The 20,978-nt window shown below is 43.2% G+C and overlaps 1 protein-coding gene across 1 annotated transcript in view; it reads right to left on the reverse strand.

The window, feature by feature from the left end:
* Positions 1-8,524: 8,524 nt before the first annotated feature.
* Positions 8,525-20,978, reverse strand: part of thnsl1 (threonine synthase like 1) — a 37,833-nt gene continuing 25,379 nt past the window's right edge. The window contains exon 3 of the transcript XR_013576014.1: positions 8,525-11,229. The gene's annotated coding sequence lies outside the window, so the exon portion shown is untranslated. The remainder of the gene's footprint in view (positions 11,230-20,978) is intronic.

Consider the following 20,978-nt stretch of genomic DNA (forward strand, 5'->3'; position numbering starts at 1 on the left):
CACAATGTTCAGCACTATTTGTGACTCCTCAGATTCTGGAGTAGTCCGTGTCTGTATGCAACAAGACCTAGACAATATTCAGGCTGGAGATGATAAGTGGCAAGTAACAGTCATGCCACAGTCAATGACCATCTCCAACAAGAGAAAATCTAACCATTACCCCTTGACGTTCAACTTCATTACCATTGCTGAATCCCCCGACATCAACATCCTGGGGATTACTATTGAAAAGAAACTGAACTGGACCAGCCATATAAATACCGTGACTACAAGGACAGGTCACGGGCTAGGAATTCTGGCAGATAGTAACACACCTCCTGACTCCCCAAAGCCTGTCCACGAGCTACAAGGCATAAATCAGGAGTGTGATGAATTATTCTGAATGAGTGCAGCTTCAACAACACTCAGAAAGCGCGACACCATCCAAAGCAAAGTAGTCTGCTTCACTGGCATCTCAACCACCATCTTAAGCATTCACTCCCTCCCTCCATACTGGCGCACAATGGCTGTCGTATGTACCATCTATAACATGCTATGCAGCAACTTGCTGTGGCTGGGCTAAAATGGCTCAGTGGGACTTCTGCCCCTCACTGGGGAAGAAATCCCACCCTCGGGAGCTGCCAACCAATCCGATTAGCCGGCAGCTCCAGCAGTCCTGGCACCGCCAAGAGCCCAGTAGTGGGCACTGGTGAGGCTGCAACCAGTCCCAAGGAGGCGCCCCAATGGATCCCAGAGTGAGGTAAGTCTGGGGCATTAGGCAGGGAGAACTTAGTCAGCTTGGTGAGGGGACAGGTGCGTTGTGGTGAGGGGGGTAGGGGGTGGTTTTGGAAAGCAGGTGGATAGGAAGGAAAGGGGGGTACTATTTTAGGGGAGGGTACTATCTTAGGAGACCTGCCCCCAATGCGCAAAGGGCATCACCAAAAAGATAGTACACTCTGTTATTTCCTACCCTTTCAAAAACTTTTTTACAAAATGATCTGCACACTCCCACCTGCCTGCCCATGCTGACGATATTATCAGGGTCAGTTGGCCTGTTAACAAGCTGAATTGACCCTTAATTATTTATTTACATATGACAGGCAGGGTGCCAATTTCGGCACCCGCCCGCATGACGTGCTATGGGGGTGAGCAGGAAGGTGGTGAGCTGGGCACCTGCCCTATTTTACGTGCCTCCCCCAGCTCACCGAAAGCACACCTGTTGGGAACATGTAAAATCCAGCCCCATATCACTATATCACTGCACCTTCACTATTGTTGGGTCAAAATCCTGAAACTTCTTCCCCAGCTGCACTTTAGGTATACCTACACCACATGGACTGCAGCTGTTCAACACAATGGCTCAACACCACCTTTTCAAGGGCAATTAGGGATGGACTACAAATGCTGACCTTGCCAGCAATGCTCTACTCCCATGAAAGAATAAAAAAGTATTATACAGACTAGTAGCTTAACCAGAGTAGAGGAATTTTTTTAATGTAAATTTGCATTAGGATAAAAACAAAAGTCTGAAAAGATCAGCTTTGCCCAAGTCCTTACTGACCCCCACACAAGCGCTGCCAGGTTGCAGAATTTCACTTGAGTACAGCTATCACTACCTCTCTGCTTTCTACCAGACCACTTCATTGAGTGCAGCCAAATTCCAAGCATCATCCCCAAGATAACTGCCATTCCCCCACCTCCCAAATGCCTATGTACTTCATCCTCTGCCAATTGCAGCCAGATCACAGGCCTTCATTCATGCTGATCGACTGTTGCAAGGTCCCAGTCCCCTATCCTCCCTCACTGCTGAAAAGCCCTGGCTGCCCCTGATGAGAGTATTCTCAGGGCATAGACACCCCCCTTCTCTACTTGCTGCCAGGTCTGAATTCCTTTGAGTGCTCCAGGTGTCAGATGTCTTGCTGTACTCCCAAACTCTAGTCTGAGTTGCAAGTTGCCCATTCCTGTGACCTCTGCGCACTCCACCCCCAGTGTAAACCCTGGACCCAGCTTCATATTGCTTCATAACCTGCCCCAAGACCCAAATTTACCTAACTCCAGTAAAACTCTAAACCAGTATTCACTCTAATAAATGCTCTGATTTACATATAACAACCACAGAAGGTTTAATCCTTAGTAATGCTGAGCAGAAGCTGGCATATGAGCAGCAAATCACTTATCACCTCCCAACACTAATGAGCTGACAGCTGGTCTTAAAATAGGCCCTAGAGTTCTTCTTCATTTGATTTTAATCCTTTGCTAATATTGCATAGTATATTATTTCTAAGTCATCCCTTTCTTCCACCACTAAAAATAAACGCTCTTTGTTAGGTTATTTCATTCATCAGTACCACTGACCTAATTGGACAACCTGCAAAGTCTTGTCAATTCAAAGGCTACCATGGCTAGGTAACGGGTTCCAAAGTTCCAACGGCGCCATCTTATCATAGGTCAGCATAACACAAAAGACACTTTAAGGGTCTGCACTCAATGAAGTGGTCTGGGTCTAATTTTCAAAGATGACACTTTGCATGTCCAAGTTAAACCAGTGTTGTGCCATTGTTTTCTGCATGAAACATATGGCATAAAGCCTAGGGCAGATTTTTTTTCAGAAAATAAAAATGATATTAGCCCCTTTTTCAGACTCTGGTATTATCCCTGCTGTTTATCTTATGCTGGAAATGTATCGGAATTTATTGTTTTATGAATGTTTATTTCAGTTATTATTTATTATTAATCATTATTTTCTTCATAAATTCAGCTCTCTGTTGTTTAATTGTCCATGGAGAACGTCTATCGCTATTCTCCAGAGCGGAAACTCCATAAAAACCATCCTCTTGTGAAGTACTTGGTGAAAGCAAACTGGTTAGCAAACTATTTCTTGGTAGAGAAATGTACGTGGTATTATTTTCATCAGTGTGATCTGATGTGCAAGTTACATAAGTCCAGCAAGTTTGTAAATAAAGGCCAATGAAGACAATGCTCTTTTTAAAGGACGGCCACAGCTAGAGTACTGCGTACAATTTTGGTCACTGCATTACAGGAAGAATGTGATTGCACTAGAGAGGAACCAGAGGAGATTTATGAGGATATTGCCAGGAAAGATTGGGTGGCTAGAGTTATTTTCTATGGAACAGAGAAGGCTGAGGTGACATTTAATTGAGGCTTATGAAATTATGAGGGGCCGCAATAGAGTAGAGAAAGGAAAGACTTATTTCCCTTAGCAGAGACCTCAACAACCAGGGTGCATAGACAACACCACACACCATCCCAGCCTCAGTGACACAGAAACTGCATATTCTGTGGAATATTTCAGTCTGTAGTTAACAGGAAAAATTATTGATTCCACTCTCAACTATATATTTATTGACCTATTTTTTGACGAAGGAAATTAATTCTGTGCGCTCGTAATCTGTTCCAGAAATCTATTAAATTACTTCTGGTAATTTATGATTCGAATTATTGTTTACCCTGCAACCAAAAAGGCCAGCATTGCTGCAGGCCTGCCTCTTAGAAATAATCTAATTCGCAAATAGTCTCAAAAGTTCAAGATGGTATCAAAGTTGCTGTGCAATATATTTGCATACACTTCGCCAACAGTAACTACCTTTTTCAAGCAATTAGCTGTTTGTGAAGTCCTTTGAGATATTTCAGTGCGGTAAGATGAAATTTATCATTATTAAGGATATAAGTAGCTAATGTAATCTAAAACAGTACCAGAGGACTACTTCTTTGCATGTATTACTCAATGAGAATGGGAACATTAACAGTAATTTGGTGATTTGCTTTTAATAATAAGATACACATTTTAACTTAGCTAATGTTAACCAGGAAGGTAAAAGAGGTTAATTAATAATACATGCTTTAATATAAATAGAGAAACTGTTTTATTAATTTAGGAACATTTTAGAACTCTGCAAAGCAGGCTGAGTTAAGTAACATGCCCCTCCTCCAGCATACACCCTGTTCCAGCTATAAAATTGCAAACCTGTAAAGGAAAAAAAATCAAATCTACACAGAGGGATTTAAAAAGCAATGCAGAAGAAATTCACAACACCGCGCCCATTTAACATTGGCTTCAGCAATCCAACAGCCTGCGACTGAACAGCACATTCATTCAACATATTGCTAAATTTGTGGTTGCTTGCAATAAGCATCAAATTGTTCTTAATATTAAGATTCTCCTCACAATAAATGATAACACTCAATTAGCTTTCCTAATTATCTACTGTACCTGCATACTAACCTTTTGTGATTCAAGCACTTGGACACCCAGATCCCTCTGAATCTCAGAGCTCTGCAATTTCTCATCATTTAGATAATAAGCTTCTTTTTTATTCTTCCTGGCAAAATGACGATTTGACATTTGCCCACATTATACACTATTTGCCAGATCTTTTCCCACTCTCATAGCCTATCCATGTCACTTTGTATCCTCCTTACGTCCTCTTCACAATTTACTTTCCTACCTATCTTTGTGTCATCAGCAAATTTAGCAACCATTCCTTCAGTCCCTTCATCCAAGTCATTTATATAAATTGTAAAAAGTTGAGTCCCCAGCACTGATCCCAGTGGCACACCACTCGTCACATTGCCTGGCACTTCTGTGGCACAAATGTTAGTTGCCACTTATCAACCCAAGCCAGAGTGTTGTCCAGGTCTTGCTGCATATGGACTGGACTGCTTCAGTATCTGAGGGGTCACAAATGGTACTGAACACTGTGCGATTATCAGCGAACATCCCCACTTCTGACCTTATGATAGAGGGAGGGGTATTGATGAAGCAGCCGAAGATGGTTGGGCCTAGGACACTACCCTGAGGAACTCCTGCAGTGATGTCCAGGGACTGAGATGTTTGACCTCCAACAACCACAACCATTTTCCTTTGTGCGAGGTATGACTCCAACAATGGTGCATTTTTCACCTTACCCCCATTGACTTCAATTCTGCCAGGGCTCCTTGATGCTACACTCGGCCTTCTCTGGAGGTCCCCAGCATCACAGACGCCATTCTTCAGCCAATTCTACTCACTCCACATGATATCAAGAATCAGCTGAAGGCACTGGATACTGCAAAGGCTATGGGCCCTGACAACATTCCATCAATAATACTGAAGGCTTGTGCTCCAGAACTCGCTGTGCCCCTCACCAAGCTGTTCCAGTACAGCTATAACACTGGCTTCGACCCGGCAATATGGAAAATTGCCCAGGTATGTCCTGCACAATTACCGCCTGGTCCAAAAATGGACGAAAGGGCTGAACTCAAGAGCTGAGGTGAGAGTGACCACCCTTGGCATCAAGGAGCCCTAGCAAAACTAAAGTCAGTGGGAATCAGGGGCAAAGGGGGGAACTCTCCACTGGTTGGAGTCATACCTAGCACAAAGGTCGTAATGAGGTCAGGAGCTGAGTGGCCCTGGCAGAACCTAAACTGAGCATTAGTGCTCAGTTATTGCTGAGTCACTGCCACTTGATAAGATATCGTCAACACCTTCCATCACTTCGCTGATGATCGAGAGTAGACTGATGAGGCGGTAACTGGCTGGGTTGGATTTGTCCTGCTTTTTGTCTGCAGGACATACCTGCACAATTTTCCGTGCTTTTTGGAGGTCAGTCAGCTCAGGTCTGGGACATCACTGTGGAAGTTCCTCAGGGTAGTGTCCTAGGCCAACCATATTCAGCTGCTTCATCAGTGACTTTCCTTCCATCATAAGGTGTGAAGTGGAGATGTTCACTGATGATTGCACAATGTTCAGCACCATTTGTACTTCTCAGATACTGAAGCAGTCCATATCCATAAGACGTAAGACCTGGACAACATTCTGACTTGGGCTGATAAATGGCAACTAACATTCGTGACAATGACCATGCAAAGACCATCTCCAACAAAAGAAAATCTAACCAGGTCCCCTTGAAATTCAATGGAATTACCCCTCTATCAACATCCTGGGGGTTACCATTGACCAGAAACTGAACTGGATCAGCCACATAAATTCTGACCTACTCTTGTAGCCACAGGTACTGGGAATCTTGCAGCAAATCTCCTGATTCCCCAAAGCCTGTCCACCATCTACAAGACACTAGTCAGAAGTGTGATGGAATGCTCTCAACCTGCCTGGATGAGTGCAGCTCCAACAACACTCAAGAAGCTTGACACCATCCAGTAAAAAGCAGCTCACTTGATTGGCAGCCCATCCACCACCTTAAATATTCACTTCCTCCACCATTGACACACAGTAGCAGCAGTGTGTAAGATCTATAAGATGCACCGCAGCAACTCACCAAGGCTCCTTCGACATCACCCTCCAAACCTGCGCAATCTACCACCTAGAAAGACAATGGCAGCAGATGCATGGAAACACCACCAGCTGCAAGTTTCCCTCCAAGTCAGGATGACTTGGAACTATATCACCTGTTCCTTCGCTGTCCATGAATCAAGATCCTGGAACTCCCTCCATAACAGCTCTGTGGATGTACCCACACCACATGGACTGTAGTGGTTCAAGGCAACAGCTCACCATCAACTTCAAGGGCAATCAGAGGTTTTTTTTTATTCATTCACAGGATGTGGGCTTCACTGGCTGGGCCAGCATTTATTGTCCATCCCTAATTGTCCTTGAGAAGGTGGTTGTGAGCTGCCTTCTTGAACTGCTGCAATTCATGTAGTGTAGGTACACACACAGTGCTGTTAGGAAAGGAGTTCCAGGATTTTGACCCAGCAACAGTGAAGGAATAGTGATATATTTCCAAGTCAGGATGGTGAGCGACTTGGAGGGGAACTTCCAGGTGGTAGTGTTCCCATCTATCTGCTGCCCTTGTCCTTCTAGGTGGTAGTGGTCATGGGTTTGGAAGGTGCTGTCTAAGGAGCCTCAATGAATTCCTGCAGTGCATCTTGTAGATGGTACACACTGCTGCTACTGTACATTGGTGCTGGAGGGAGTGAATGTTTGTGGATGTGGTGCCAATCAAGTGGACTGCTTTGTCCTGGACAGTGTCAAGCTTCTTGAGTGTTGTGGGCGATGCACTCCTGACTTGTGCCTTGTAGATGGTGGACAGGCTTTGGGGAGTCAGGAGGTGATTCGTAGCCTCTGACCTGCTCTTATAGCCACAGTATTTATATGGCTAGCCCAGCTCAGTTTGTGGTCAATGGTAACCCCCAGGATGTTGATAGTGTGGGATTCAGTGATGGTAATGCCATTGAACAACAAGGGACGATGGTTGGACTCTCTCCTGTTGGAGATGGTCATTGCCTGACACTTGTGTGGTGCAAATGTTACTTGCCACTTGTCAGCCCAAGCCTGGATATTGTCCAGGTCTTGCTGCATTTGGACATGGACTGCTTCAGTATCTGAGGAGTCGCGAATGGTGAACATTGTGTAATCATCAGCGAACATCCCCACTTCTGACCTTATGATGGAAAGAAGGTCACTGATGAAGCAGCTGAAGATGCTTGGGCTGAGGACACTACCCTGAGGAACACCTGCAGTGATGTCCTAGAGCTGAGATGATTGACCTCCAACAATCACAACCATCTTCCCTTGTGTTAGGTACGACTCCAACCAGTGGAGAGTTTTCCCCCTGATTCCCATTGACTCCAGTTTTGCTAGGGCTCCTTGCTGCCACACTCAGTCAAATGCAGCTTTGATGTCAAGGGCAGTCACTCTCACATCACCTCGGGAGTTCAGCTCTTTTCTCCATGTTTGAACCAAGGCTGTAATGAGACAATAAATGTTGGTCTTGTCAGCAACATTGCATCCCACGAATGGATTTTTTAAAAACTGGCCCTGAAAAGATAATTTTATGCTTGCGGAAATTTCTCCATTATGATAAAAAGGATCCAAAAACTTTACATTTTTTTAAAAGATGTTTTATCTCTATTTTAGCTTCTATCATAAATCATTTATTTTGCCACCTGAAATTTCAAATTAAAAGTAGAGATTCAGTGCTTTTAATTCCCTGATTTGTTCTGAGAATACTTAATTGTAATTGGCTGACTGCTTGCTGACAACACTGCTACTGTAAACCTGGAGATCCCCTTGACTTGACATCAGATTTAAACTGCCATCGGGAAAGGGAAAGACTACGTCACAGAGATTACTTCTTTGTGGGCAGTTTCTTCAAGGTCAGCAGTGACCGCCATTTTTTCATCACTGGCTGAGAAAAAAATTGTGGTCCAGGTTTTTCACAGAGGATGTAGATGATGAAACTTGGAAAGCCTCCGAGGGGTATCAGGGCTCAGAAGGGCTGAATAGAAGAGACGACCGAATCCATCACCACCAGCACTGCCATCACACACCCAGACCTTTGATACACTCAGGCTCACCAAAACCTAACTGTTCAGAGCTTTTGACAGCTTTTTGCTGCTTACACTGGTTTAAAAAAAGACTGAAAACTCCCCCCCCCAAGACTGTTCTTCTGACACTTGAAAAATGAGATGGTAAAAAGTATTATTTCCACTATTCTACATGACAGTTTTTCAATCAGTACAAATCAAAATCAACAGAACAAATAATTAGAAAGCCAATCAAAGTTATGGTCTAGGATACAACATCTGCTCAAGAAATCAACATTTATTTCTCTTACAGCCAAATCAATTGCTCAATACATGACAGGAACTACTTTGGCAAAAATGCTTACAAGACTATTAACAATTCCAGTAAGAAATAAAAAAGAAACTTAAAAAATTGCACCTGCTCAATCGATTTATATTTGTACTGCAGGAGACGATGGACTGGGCATGCACTTTTATCTAATCAAACTCAGCCCATGATCCAGTACCTCCAGCAGGGAGCAGTGTTAGGAACACCAGTTGGAAAGATTTTATTGAAGGATCCATTTATCATCGGAGCTCCATTTTGTAGTTAGAAGACAGATTTACATAATCTGTTGACACAAGTTATATCTGCAGAACACCAAGAAATCAGCTCACATCTCCAAGACTGTACTGATTGTCAAAGATCATCTCATGCTGTAATAAATATGCAATGTTTTAGCAACAATATTTTTACCTTTCTTGCGCGAGTAAGGGCAGATTTTGTTATGAGACTCTGGAATGCTGAGCTGACGTGTGTTAACTGTAAAACCCAGAATGAAGGTCAGGGAGAGCCTTTCAGCTGACCTTAAAAAGGGAGATCATTGCAAGGAAGTTGGGAAGACCCAGGGGCAAATCACCCCATGACAGAAATCAACAACTGCATTCTGAAGTCTCCTACAGCCTTCACATCATTGTGTGCTGTCTGTGTATATCATTTCCTTATAGTAAATTCTATAAACAAAGACTCAGCATCTAGAAGCTTAATTCTTGTCACAGAGCCAACAGCTCCAAGTTGACGTCTCTAACGGTTAATCTACAAACAACATTCACAGACGGTGCTGGAAAACTGCAGGTGCGCATGCTGTGATCTTTGTAGCCATTAAAACTAATTACTAAACTGCTTGTTAGGGATAGATGGTGTTTATTCCAGAGTGACAATGGAGAGAATTAAAGAGTTACATGAGGCATTAAGAATCATTGTGAAGAAGTCACTGGACACTGGGAAGATAACAAAAGACAGGAAATGCACTTAAAGTGGCCATATTCAACAAATCAAACACGGGCAACTACAGATGAATCAATCCAATTTCAATATTGTGTAAGATAATGGAACTGTTTATCAAGAGCAAACTACAGATTATCTTCTGTACAACAGTAGTGGATTGGAAGTTAGTTAATTTTATTCTTTCTTGGGATGTGAACATCGCTGGCAAGGCCAGCATTTGTTGCTATCCCCAATTGCCTTATGTGAATGTAACACTGCTATTTAAGAAAGAAGGGAGAAAGAAGATAGAGAATTACAGGCCAGTTAGCCTGACGTCAGTCCTGAGGAAAATATTGGAATCCATTATTAAGGAAGTTTTAATAACGCACTTAGAAAATCATAGGATCATCAGACAAGAGTCAACATGGTTTTACAAAAGGGAAAGTTGTACTTGACAAATTTATTAGAGCTTTTTTGTTGATGCAACTAACAGGTTAGATAAAGGGGAACCAGTAGATTTTCAAACAGCATTCAAAAAGGTGACACAAAATGTTTATATGCTCATGGAGTTAAGGGCAATATATTAGCATGGATAAAGGATTTATTAATGGACAGGAAGTAGACAGTCGGGATAAATGGGGCATTTTCAAGTTGGTAGGTTGGCAGGAGTGCCACAGAGAGTAATTTATCCAAGTTTGCTGATGATACAAAACCAGGTTGGAATGCAATCTTTGAGGAGGACACAAAGAGACTGAAAAGAGATATAGACAGGTTAAAAGTGTAGGCAACAAGGTGGCAGATGCAGTATAATGTGGGGAAGTGTGAGGTTATTCACTTTGACAGTAATAGAAAAGAATACTTTTTAAAAGACATGAAACTTGTAAACGTTGATGTTCAGCGGACTTGTGCAAGGAACACCAAGTTAGTCTGCAGGTACAGGAAGCAACTAGGAAAGCAAATGTATTGTTAGTCTTTATTGCAAGGAAATTGAAATACAATAATAAGGAAATCCTGCTACAGTTACACAGGGTTTTAGTGAGACCACACCTGGAGTACTTGGCATAGTTTTGGTCTCCATTTTTAAGGAAGGATATGCTCACATTGGAGGTGGTAGAGCAAAGGTTTACTAGATTGGTCTCTGGGATGAGAGAGCTGTCCTATGATGAAAGGCTGAGTAAATTGGGTTTATATTCTCCGGAGTTTAGATGAATGAGAGGTGATCTCATTGAAACATATAAGATTCTGAAGGGGTTTGACAGGGTAGACACAGGTGTTTTCCACTGGTCGAGGAATCTAAAACACGGAGGCCCAGTCTCAGGATAAGGATCCAATCATGTAGGACTGAGATGGGGAGAAATCTCTTCACTCAAAGCGTTATGAATCTTTGGAATTCTCTACCCCAGAGGGCTGCGGATTCTCCATTGTTGAATACATTTAAGAGTAAGATCGACAGATCTTTGGTCTCTCAGGGAATCAAGGGATTGTGGGAAGCAGGTGGGAAAGTGGAATTGAAGCCGAGGATTAGCCAATCATATTGAACGGTGGAGCCAGCTCCTGGAACCGTATGATCTACTCCTGCTCCTATGTTTTTAAGGCAGGGGTCTGAGACTGGATGACTGCAGCCAGGAATCTTGATTGCTGTTCTATCAAGTGACAGTGTTTCTTCCTCAGAGCTCTCTTGCTCATCTTCCCCTTCTCTCTGAGGCTGCAGGAGCTGAGTAGCCGGCATTCTTGACTTTCTAAAAGCACAAATGCATAACGAGAGGGTAGAAGTGAGGGAAAGGGAAGTTAGAAGAAAACAGATGATCCACGGTCACTCTACAGTTTCCATTTCATGGCACTGTTCAGGATAAGTGTGTGGATTGACTGAAGAGGGTACATACATCAGCAATTTACCAACATCCAGGATGGGATTGGCAATGCTGTTAGCCACTGACTCTGTGGCATTGGCTCCATGGCACTGGTGCCCATGATCCTGTGGACCAAGTGCTCAAGTGTTCATCCTCTGCCGGTCAACGGTCGCTCCCTCCTGTCATGGGTGACCTTCTCCTTCAAGAGAGAGGGTGGAATGTCAGTGACTATTGGTGGTATTTAATGGAGGTGATGGGGGTCTCGCCTGCCAGCTCGAGAGCCAGCGAGAGCTCCATTTCACCACTTTCAGCAAGGCCTGCTGAATTAAGTGCCACTCAGGCACTTAACTCGACAGCAGTGGGCCTTCTCCAGGATCAAGGGCACCAGGGGCAGAAGTCCCATTGTCAAGGTCTGCTAGCCGGAGGCCGGCAGTTTTTTACTGCTTAGCAGCTCCAGTGAGGAGGCAGTGGCTGCTGCCTGTACTATACTCACCCAAGGCACAGGATCAATGAGAGGTACAGGCACAAGTCACGAGTTGCGACGGGGTTTGGGAAGGGGGGGGTGGCAGCAAGGGCAAGAGGTGGTTCTCAGCAGTTCCCCCCTTCCTGATGCCAAGTCTCTCAATCAGGCACCCACTCCGCCTCAATTGGCAGCAGAATGCGAAGGCCGTCCATGGGTCTCCCCACCCTGGACTCAATTGGGGAAGGGGTGGGAAGGCGGCATGTTCCTCACCCGTCACCCTCCCAACCAATTAAATATACTTCCACCAAACTTGCCACACAGGAGGGCATTAAATTCTACCCAGTATGTAATTGTATGTTTAGGTGAGGCGCATGCCATAATTGAATAGCTGCAAGTATATAGAGGCACTTGTGAGGCTGGCTGCATTGGTAGATGTGTGAGGGTGTGGCACAGAGTAAGGGTGTTTGGGGTGAATCCTCAGTGTCAGGGTGTGCTGCTGGCTGAGTAATGAAGATGTGGTGCATTGAGCAGTGTGAGACACGGGTGGTACGGTGCATGAGAGATGTGATGCGCAAATGTATCTATTCACATTGATCACCTGGGTGAGGTTATGAAACTTTTTCCAACACAGATTCCTGCCAGTTTTGTGGAGCCAGACTGTAGGCACTGACCACCATTACCACCTGTCCCCATTCCCTTCAGAGGGTTCGTCTTGAGGGCTTCCTGCACCCCACCCCTGGCTAGATACATAGCCCCCTTTCTGGCCTCAGTCTCTCGACAGACCATAAGACGTAGGAGCAGAAGTAGGCCATTCGGCCAATCCAGACTCCTCCGCCTTTCAATGAGATCATGGCTGATCTGATAATCTTCAACTCCACTTTCCTGCCTTCTCCCCATAACCCTTGATTCCCTTACTGATTAAAGATCTGTCTATCTCAGCCTTGAATATACTTAACGACCCAGCCTCTACGGCCCTCTGCGGTAAAGAATTCCACGGATTGACTACCCTCTGAGAGAAGAAATTCCTCCTCATCTCTGTTTTAAATGGGTGCTCCCTAAATCTGAGATTATGCCCTCTGGTCCTAGACTCTCCCACAAGACAAAACAACCTCTCAGCATCTACCCTGTTAAGTCCCCTAAGAATCTTATGTTTCAATAGGTCATCTCTCATTCTTCTAAATTCCAATGAGTATAGGCACAACCTACTCAACCTCTCTTCATAAGAAAATCTCTCCACACCCAAGATCAACCTGGTGAACCTTTTATGGACTGCCTCAAATGCCAGTATATCTTTCCTTAGATAACGGGACCAAAATTGTTCAATGTTCTAGGTGTGGTCTAACTAGTGCCTTGTATAGTTTCAGCAAGACTTCCCTATTTTTATACTCCATTCCCTTTGAAATAAAGGCCAACATTCCATTTGCCTTCTCCATTACCTGTTGAATTTGTATGTTAGCTTTTTGGGATTCATGCAGAAGGACTCCCAAATCCCTCTGTGCTGCAGCCTTCCGTAGTCTTTCTCTATTTAAATAATATTCATCTCCTCTATTCTTTCTGCCAAAGTGCAAAACCTCACACCTTTTGCCACATTATATTCCATCTGCCCACTCTTAAACCTGTGTACATCCCTCTGTAGACTCTTTGTGTCATCCTCACCACTTGCCTTCAGACCTATTTTTGTGTCATTCACAAACTTGGTGATTCACTTCCCTCATCTAAGTCATTAATATATATTGTAAATAACTGATGCCCCAGCACTGATCCTTGTGGTACTCCACTAGTTATAGGTTGCCATCCCAAAAATGACCCCCTTATTCCAACTCTCCGTCTTCCATTAGTTAGTCAATCCACTATCCAGGCTAATATACTACCCCAACACCATGGGCTCTTATCTTATTGAGTAGCCTTGTGTGGTATCTTATCAAACGCCTTTTGGAAATCCAAATATATTACGTCCACTGGTTCCCCTTTATCTATCCTGCTTGTTACCTCCTCAAAGAATTTTAATAAATTTGTTAGGCATGATTTCCCCTTCATGAAGCCATGCTGACTATGCTTGATTAGATTATGTATTTCTAAATGCTCTGCTATTACATCTTTTATAATAGACTCCAACATTTTCCCAATGACAGATATTAAGCTAACTGGCCTATAGTTACCTGTTTTTTGTTTCCCTCCCTTTTTGAATAAGGGTGTTACATTGGCAGTTTTCCATTCCTTTGGGACTTTTCCAGAATCGAAGGATTCTTGGAAGATTACTACCAGTGCATCCACTATCTCTGTAGTTACTTCCTGTAACTACTTCCTGTAACATCCTAGGATGCAACCCATCAGATCCAGGGGACTTATCGGCCTTTAGTCCCATTAGTTTCCCTAGTACTTTTTCTCTAGTGATAGTTATTGTATTTGTTTCCTCCCCACTTTTGCCCCTTGATTATTTAGTATTAATGGAATGCCATTAGTGTCTTCAACCATGAAGACGGAAGCAAAGTATTTATTCAATTCTTCTGCCATTTCCTGGTTCCCCATTATTATTTCCCCAGCCTCATTCTCTAAGGGGCCTATGTTCACTTTGGCCTCTCTCTTCTGTTTTCTATATTTAAAGAAGCTCTTACTGTCCATTTTCATATTACTTGCTAGTTTACCTTCAAAGTTTATTTTCTCCCTCTTTATTTTTTTTTGGTCACCTTTCATTGGTTTTTAAAGCTTTCCCAATTCTCTGGCTTACCACTAATCTTTGCCACATTGTATGTTTTTTCTTTCAGTTTGATACTGTTCTTAACTTCCTTGGTTAGCCATAGTTGGTTTATTCCCTCCCTTGAATCCTTCTTCCTCACTGGAAAATATCTTTGTTGAGAGTCATGAACTATTTTCTTAAATGTCTGCCATTGTTCATCAACTACTAAACTACTTTCCCAGTCCACTCCAGTCAACTCTGCCCTCATTCCACTGTGATTACCATTATTTAAGTTTAGCACAGTTGTTTCCAACCCAAGTTTCTCACTCTCAAACTGAATGCTAAATTCTACCATATCATGGTCACTGTTTCCTAGGGGATCCTTAACTCTGAGATCATTTTTTAAATCTGCCTCATTACACATTACCAGATCCAAAATAGCCTGATCCCTGGTCAGATTCACAACCTATTGTTCTAAGAAACTGTCCTGAATACACTCTATGAATTCTTGCTCGTGTCTATTTCAGCCAATTTGATTTTCCCAATCTACATGAAGATTAAAGTCACCCATGATTAATGTACTGCCTTTTTCCCATGCCCTCATTATCTCTGTCCTACTGCCAGGGGGCCTATAGATCACTCCCACCAGTGGTCTTCTTCCCCTTGATATTTCTTACCTCCACCCATATGGATTCTACATCTTCCAATCCAAGATCCTTTCTTGCTATTGTACTTATATCTCATATTAACAAAGCTACCCCACCAGCCTTTCCTTCCTGCCTGTCCCTTCGAAAAGTCACATGCCCCTGAATACTTAGTTCCCAGCTTTGATCTCCTTGTAACCACATCTCTGTAATGGCTATAAGCTCATACCCATTAACATCTATTTGTGCCATTAATTCGTTTATTTTGTTCCAAATACGACGTGCATTTAAGAGCCATTAATTTTGCCTTTTTACCATTTTCTCCCCTTTTGGCCCTATTTGCTACTTAATTTTATGTTTGTATACTCTGTCCCTTACTGTCACACTCTGGGTATCATTACTTAAATAGCTGCTCTGCAAGGCTGCCAAGTCCTTTTGCTTTGTAAGTCTACATATCCCCTTTCCAGAACCCTCCCGCCCCTCTATTTAGTTTAAAGCCCTCTCTACAGCCCTAGTTATTCAGTTCACCAGGACACTGGTCCCAGCACGGTTCAAGTAAAGCCCGTCCACCAGAACAGCTCCCTTCTACGCTAGTACTGGTGCCAGTGCCCCGTGAACTGAGCCACGCATTTAACTCCTTGACTTGATTTACCCTATGCCAGTTTGCCCGTGGCTAAGGTAGCAATCCCGAGATTATTACCTTGGGGGTTCTGCTTTTAAATTTAGCTCCTAACTGTTCAAATTCTTTCAGCAGAACGTCCTTTCTAGTCCTATCAATTTCATCGGTACCAACATGGATGACGACAACTGGATCCCTCCCCTCCCACTCCAAGTTCCTCTCCAGCCCTAAGGAGATGTCCTTAACCCTGGCACCAGGCAGGCAACACAGCCTTCAGGACTCACACTTATGGCTGCAGACAACAGTATCCATCCCCCTAATTATACTGTCCCCTACCACTACTACATTCCCATTTCCTCCCCCCACTTGAATAGCTCCCTGTACCAAGGTGCCATGATCAGTTCGCTCATCGTCCCTACAGTCCCCGCTCTCATCCACACAGTTTGCAAGAACCTTGTAACGGGACAGTTGCAGGGGCGGTGGCTCCTCTAATGCTACCCCCGGGTCCCCAAACCTGCTTCACCTGCAGTCACACCCTCCTGACCCTAATCACAGACCAAATTTGAATGACCTAATCCGAGGGGTGTGACCGCCTCCTGGAGCAAAGTGTCCAGGCAACTTTCCCTTCCCTGATGTGGCGCAACGTCTGCAGCTCGGACTCCAGCTCCTTAACTCGGATCCGAAGTTCCTCGAGCTGTAAACATCTGGTACAAATGTGTTCGCTCTGGATCACCTTGGTGTCCAGCAGCTCCCACAAGCTGTAGCAGCAACACATCAACCATCCTGCCATTGCTATCGTAGTTTATTCAAATTACTCTAGTATCCCCACTCTTCACACTTTGTTATAATTATTTTTATACACACCAGTATCTATCTTAGACTTAACAAGCTATCTTTAAGAAAAAGAAAATACTAGAGATCTAAACATAAATTAAAGACCTTACTTTACTTTAAAGACTAGAAAGGCACACCAATCCTACTCACCAATCAGCTGCTCTCTGCGTTCTTTTCCCTCTCGCGCCCTTTAATGGTCTCACATCCTTCTTTCACTCTCTCACTGTTAAAGGACCCGCTCCTCTCACTCCCTGTAAATGACTATGCTGTTTCTCTCACTCTCGCTGTAAATGACCAACTGTTTTTCTCGCACTCTCTCACTGCAAATGACCACGCTGTTTCCCTTGCACTCTCTCCCCGTAAATGATCACATTGTTTCTCTCACTCTCTCTCACTGTAAATGGCCCCGCTGTTTCTCTCACACTGACTCACTGTAAATGGCCCGATTGTTTCTTTCACACTCTCTCGCTGTAACACCAGCCGACACCAACAGTAACACCATGTTGGATGCACTGAGTTGGGGAGGCTCTCCTTCCCCACATGTGCCATAGCTTCTCCCTGAATAGCAACAAGCGATTTTGCAGCAGTCAGCAGTGCATTACTGCAACTCCCCTTTATAGAGGCTGCACCTTTTAAAAGGGAAAGCTGTCTAAAGCATGTGGTTTCTTCCTGATGCTACCTCAGTCCCTGAAGTGTGCAGAGGATACCGGCACAGAAATAGGGCAGGAGTTTCCTTTTTAGGTTGGGATCCTGATGTTGGAGCCAACCACTGGTCCAGACCCCACACTGTATTGAGAGCAGTAACCTGGCATCGATTTTGGCTGGACCAATCAAGTCTCTTGGTCTGCCACCAAGAGGCCATCTCCAGGCAGCTGCAGAGCACCCAGCACCTTGGAGGGCCAGCAGATCGACTGGTAAATTCCAGTCAGCCTCTGACCGATTACATTAATTGTTTCTTTCATTAACTTGCTACCCATTACTTGCAGGCAGCAAACAATGCCAGAAAACTGGCATGCCAGCCTGCAGCACAAAATTATATGCCTACCCACCTTAGTTCCTGCCCCCATCAGCCTGTGAAAATCCTGCCCATGGAGACCAGGCCATGCAGGAGAGGCTACAAGCATGGAAATGAGGTGAGTGGATAAATTGTGTCTTACCTGATTTCCAAAGAGTGCCCAAAAATCAGGGCAAATGAATTTCATGCTGCTGATGTCTGATTATATTTTTAGTTATGTTGAATTATTAAAGTATTTTACTTTCAAATTGGCAAATTCTATTAGAATCTTGGAGAATATTTGAAGAAATTTTATTCTAAATTGTCTGAATAAATTGTCATTAACTGTAATATACTCAAAAGTTAATTTGGTTCATGGTATCAGAAACTTACAGCATAGAAGGCCATTCAGCCCATTGTGCTTTGAAAGGGCAGTCATGGTTCGTCCCACATCACTGATTTTTGTTCATAATCGTGTATGTTCCTTATCGTCAAGTACCTGCCCAACTCCCTTTTAAAGTTATTTAAGAAATCAACGACCACTTTTTAAGGAGTGTTCCAGATTCCGACAACTGAGTGAAAATATTTTTTATAAGCTCCTATTGATTTTGAATCTATGACCTCTAGTTATTGACCTACTTGTCAGAGGAATATTTTTTCTCTGTCTATTCTTATCAGAAATACATCAATTTGATGTCCTTTATTGTATCACCTTTTAACAATCTCTGCTCCAAGGAGAACAGTCCTACTTGTCCAACCTTTCCTTATAAGACCCTCATCCCTGGTGTGAGGGACTAAGACCTCATACTGTATATTTTTATAAAATATATATAGATATGTTCATTGCCATTTCTTAAATTGGTTGTCAGTGTAATTCTTAGCACATGGGGGATTACTTAGCAAATGTCCAATCACGGAATCACATCTAATGTTGGACGCTGTGTTTTGAGTTTTGCAAGCAGGGGCTGGTTGGGTGTGGTCTGTACCTTGCCCTTACTTGCAAAACTCAACACAGTGTCCAACATTTCGCGATTGGACAACATTTGCTAAATAATCCTCCGTGTGCTAAGAACGATGCTGACAGCCAATTTAAGATTGTCAGTCGGGCTCGCAGTGTGACACATTTGCATATACTGGAAGCTGCATGTATTAATACACAAGGCCCTGTCCTTTGCAGATAGAAAGAACATGTACACATATTGTGCCTGTTTCAGCTAAACAAAATAAGTGAGAGCCATTCACTGGTTCATTCTTCAGGGCAATGCCTGACCAGAGCCAAGCTGTCTGATTTAAATTTCAAACAATACTTGGAGTTAACTGTCAATCAATATCAACTGGTGCAATCTCCATGACAACACCTCTACCAGGGTCCACCTGCCAACCAATCAGCACTAACTTCTCATACAGTATAAATTGTTATTCCCTTTACATTTGGTATTCTTGCAAATTGTCCTGATGAGTGCAAGATGGAAAGCTTTGACAAAAATGTCTATTTTTTTCAGCAATACTCAAGTTCTGTTTTATCAAACTATTAAATTTAGAATTGTGCTCCTTCTCATTGGGCTTGTTAAGTGCTGGCTAAAAAAGTTCTCTTGAATGCAGTTCAAGAATTTTGTGCCCTCCACCTTTCACACTGTTCGTATCCCAGTTGATATTGAGGTAGTTGAAGTCCTCAACTATTATTACCCTGTTGTTTTTGCACTCAGAAATTTGCCTACATATTGCTCTTCTATGTCGATCACTATAGTACACACCTAGCAGCATGGCTGCGCATTTATTATTTCTGAGCTCAACCCATATGGCCTCATTTAATGTTTTATTTAGTATATCATCCTTCCTCACAGCTGTAATTGATTCTTTAACCAATAATGCCTCATACCCACCTTTTTTATCCCTCTCTATCCTGCCTGAAAACTCTATATCCAGGGATGTTGAGCTGCCATTTTTGCCCCTCTTTAAGCCAAATTTCCATTATAGCAATGATATCATGATGCCATGTGTCAATCTCATCGGCTTTATTTGCTACACTCCTTTCATTTATATGTATATACCTTTTAACACTGCCAAATTCTTGTGCTATACACTTTTTAACCTTTACTTCTTCTGTCTTTCAGAGTCACTCACTAACTTTCTGTCTCCTATTCCCTGCTCTGATTTCATCCTATCTAAAACTACCCTCAGGTTCCCAGCCCCCTGCCATTCTAGTTTAAACCACACCACCCCCCCAACAGTACTAGCAAACCTTCCTGTGAGGATATTTGTCCTGGTCCTGTTCAAGTGTAGACCATCCAGCTTGTACAGATCCCACCTTCCCCGGAACCTGTCCTAATGCCTAAGGAATTGGATGCCCTCCTTTGTACACCAGTTTTCCAGCCACATGTTCAATCACTCAATTCTCCTACTTCTATGCTGACTAGCACATGGAACTTGGGAGTAATCCTGAAATTACTGCTTTAGAGGTCCTGCTTTTTAATCTCCTTCCTAGGCCCCTAAAATCTGTTTTCAGGACCTCATCCCCTTTCCTACCTAAGACATTGGTACCAATGTAGATCACAACCTTTGGCTGCTCACCCTCTAAGTCACAGGGAGCAGCCACAAATTCCCACATACTACAAGATGCACATTCCACACAACCAAACTCCCCTGCCATGCCTAAACTTTACTTCACTTATGTTTCCTTTATTTTACTTTGGTTTGCTTATATTACTTTATTTTACTTGGCTTTGACTTAGCCTTACCTCCCTCTTGCTTGTGTTTCTTACCTAAATTTAAGTAGCTACTCCTCTAAAAATGATACGATTTTCTAACTTTCAGCTACTCTACTTGAAGATACTCCTTAACAGCAGTTTCTCACCAACCAATGAAATTACAGTTTCTCTGTGATATCTCAGATTTTTTTTTTGAAACTCAGCCAGCTCCCAAGTATTTCAGGTCTGGTTTTCTCTGCTCCCCAAAGGTAAGTGAAGGCCCCGAGCCTTGCCCTCTCTTTTATCTGTTCCCGAGTAGAGGTGTCTTCCGCAGGTCCAGTTCTCTCTGCTCCCTAAATGATAAGTTTTGAAGATAAGCGAGCAAAACATCCAAAAGCCAAGCACTTATCTGCTTTCCTGTAATGTCATACTTCAATTATGTCTGATGCCAGCTGCACTGGGGGACACAGACTGGACAGCTCTACTAACTGATGCTGACTACCTCTGGGTGTCCCTTTCCTCCCCTCTTGCTGATTGTTAAGGACAGGAGGGGATTTTATTTAAACAGCCCTAATTTCTCCTCTCATAAACAGAAAGGTGATTTTGATTTCCCCCTTTATATGTGGTGGCGTATTTTCCCTACCTCTCAGTTTTGGTATGATCCAGTTCTCTATGAATATCCTCACAGCAAACTCAAAATAAGATGGACTAAACGGGTTA

The sequence above is a fragment of the Cetorhinus maximus genome, chromosome 3 (assembly GCF_964194155.1).
Source record: "Cetorhinus maximus chromosome 3, sCetMax3.hap1.1, whole genome shotgun sequence".
NCBI classification, from domain to species: domain Eukaryota; kingdom Metazoa; phylum Chordata; class Chondrichthyes; order Lamniformes; family Cetorhinidae; genus Cetorhinus; species Cetorhinus maximus.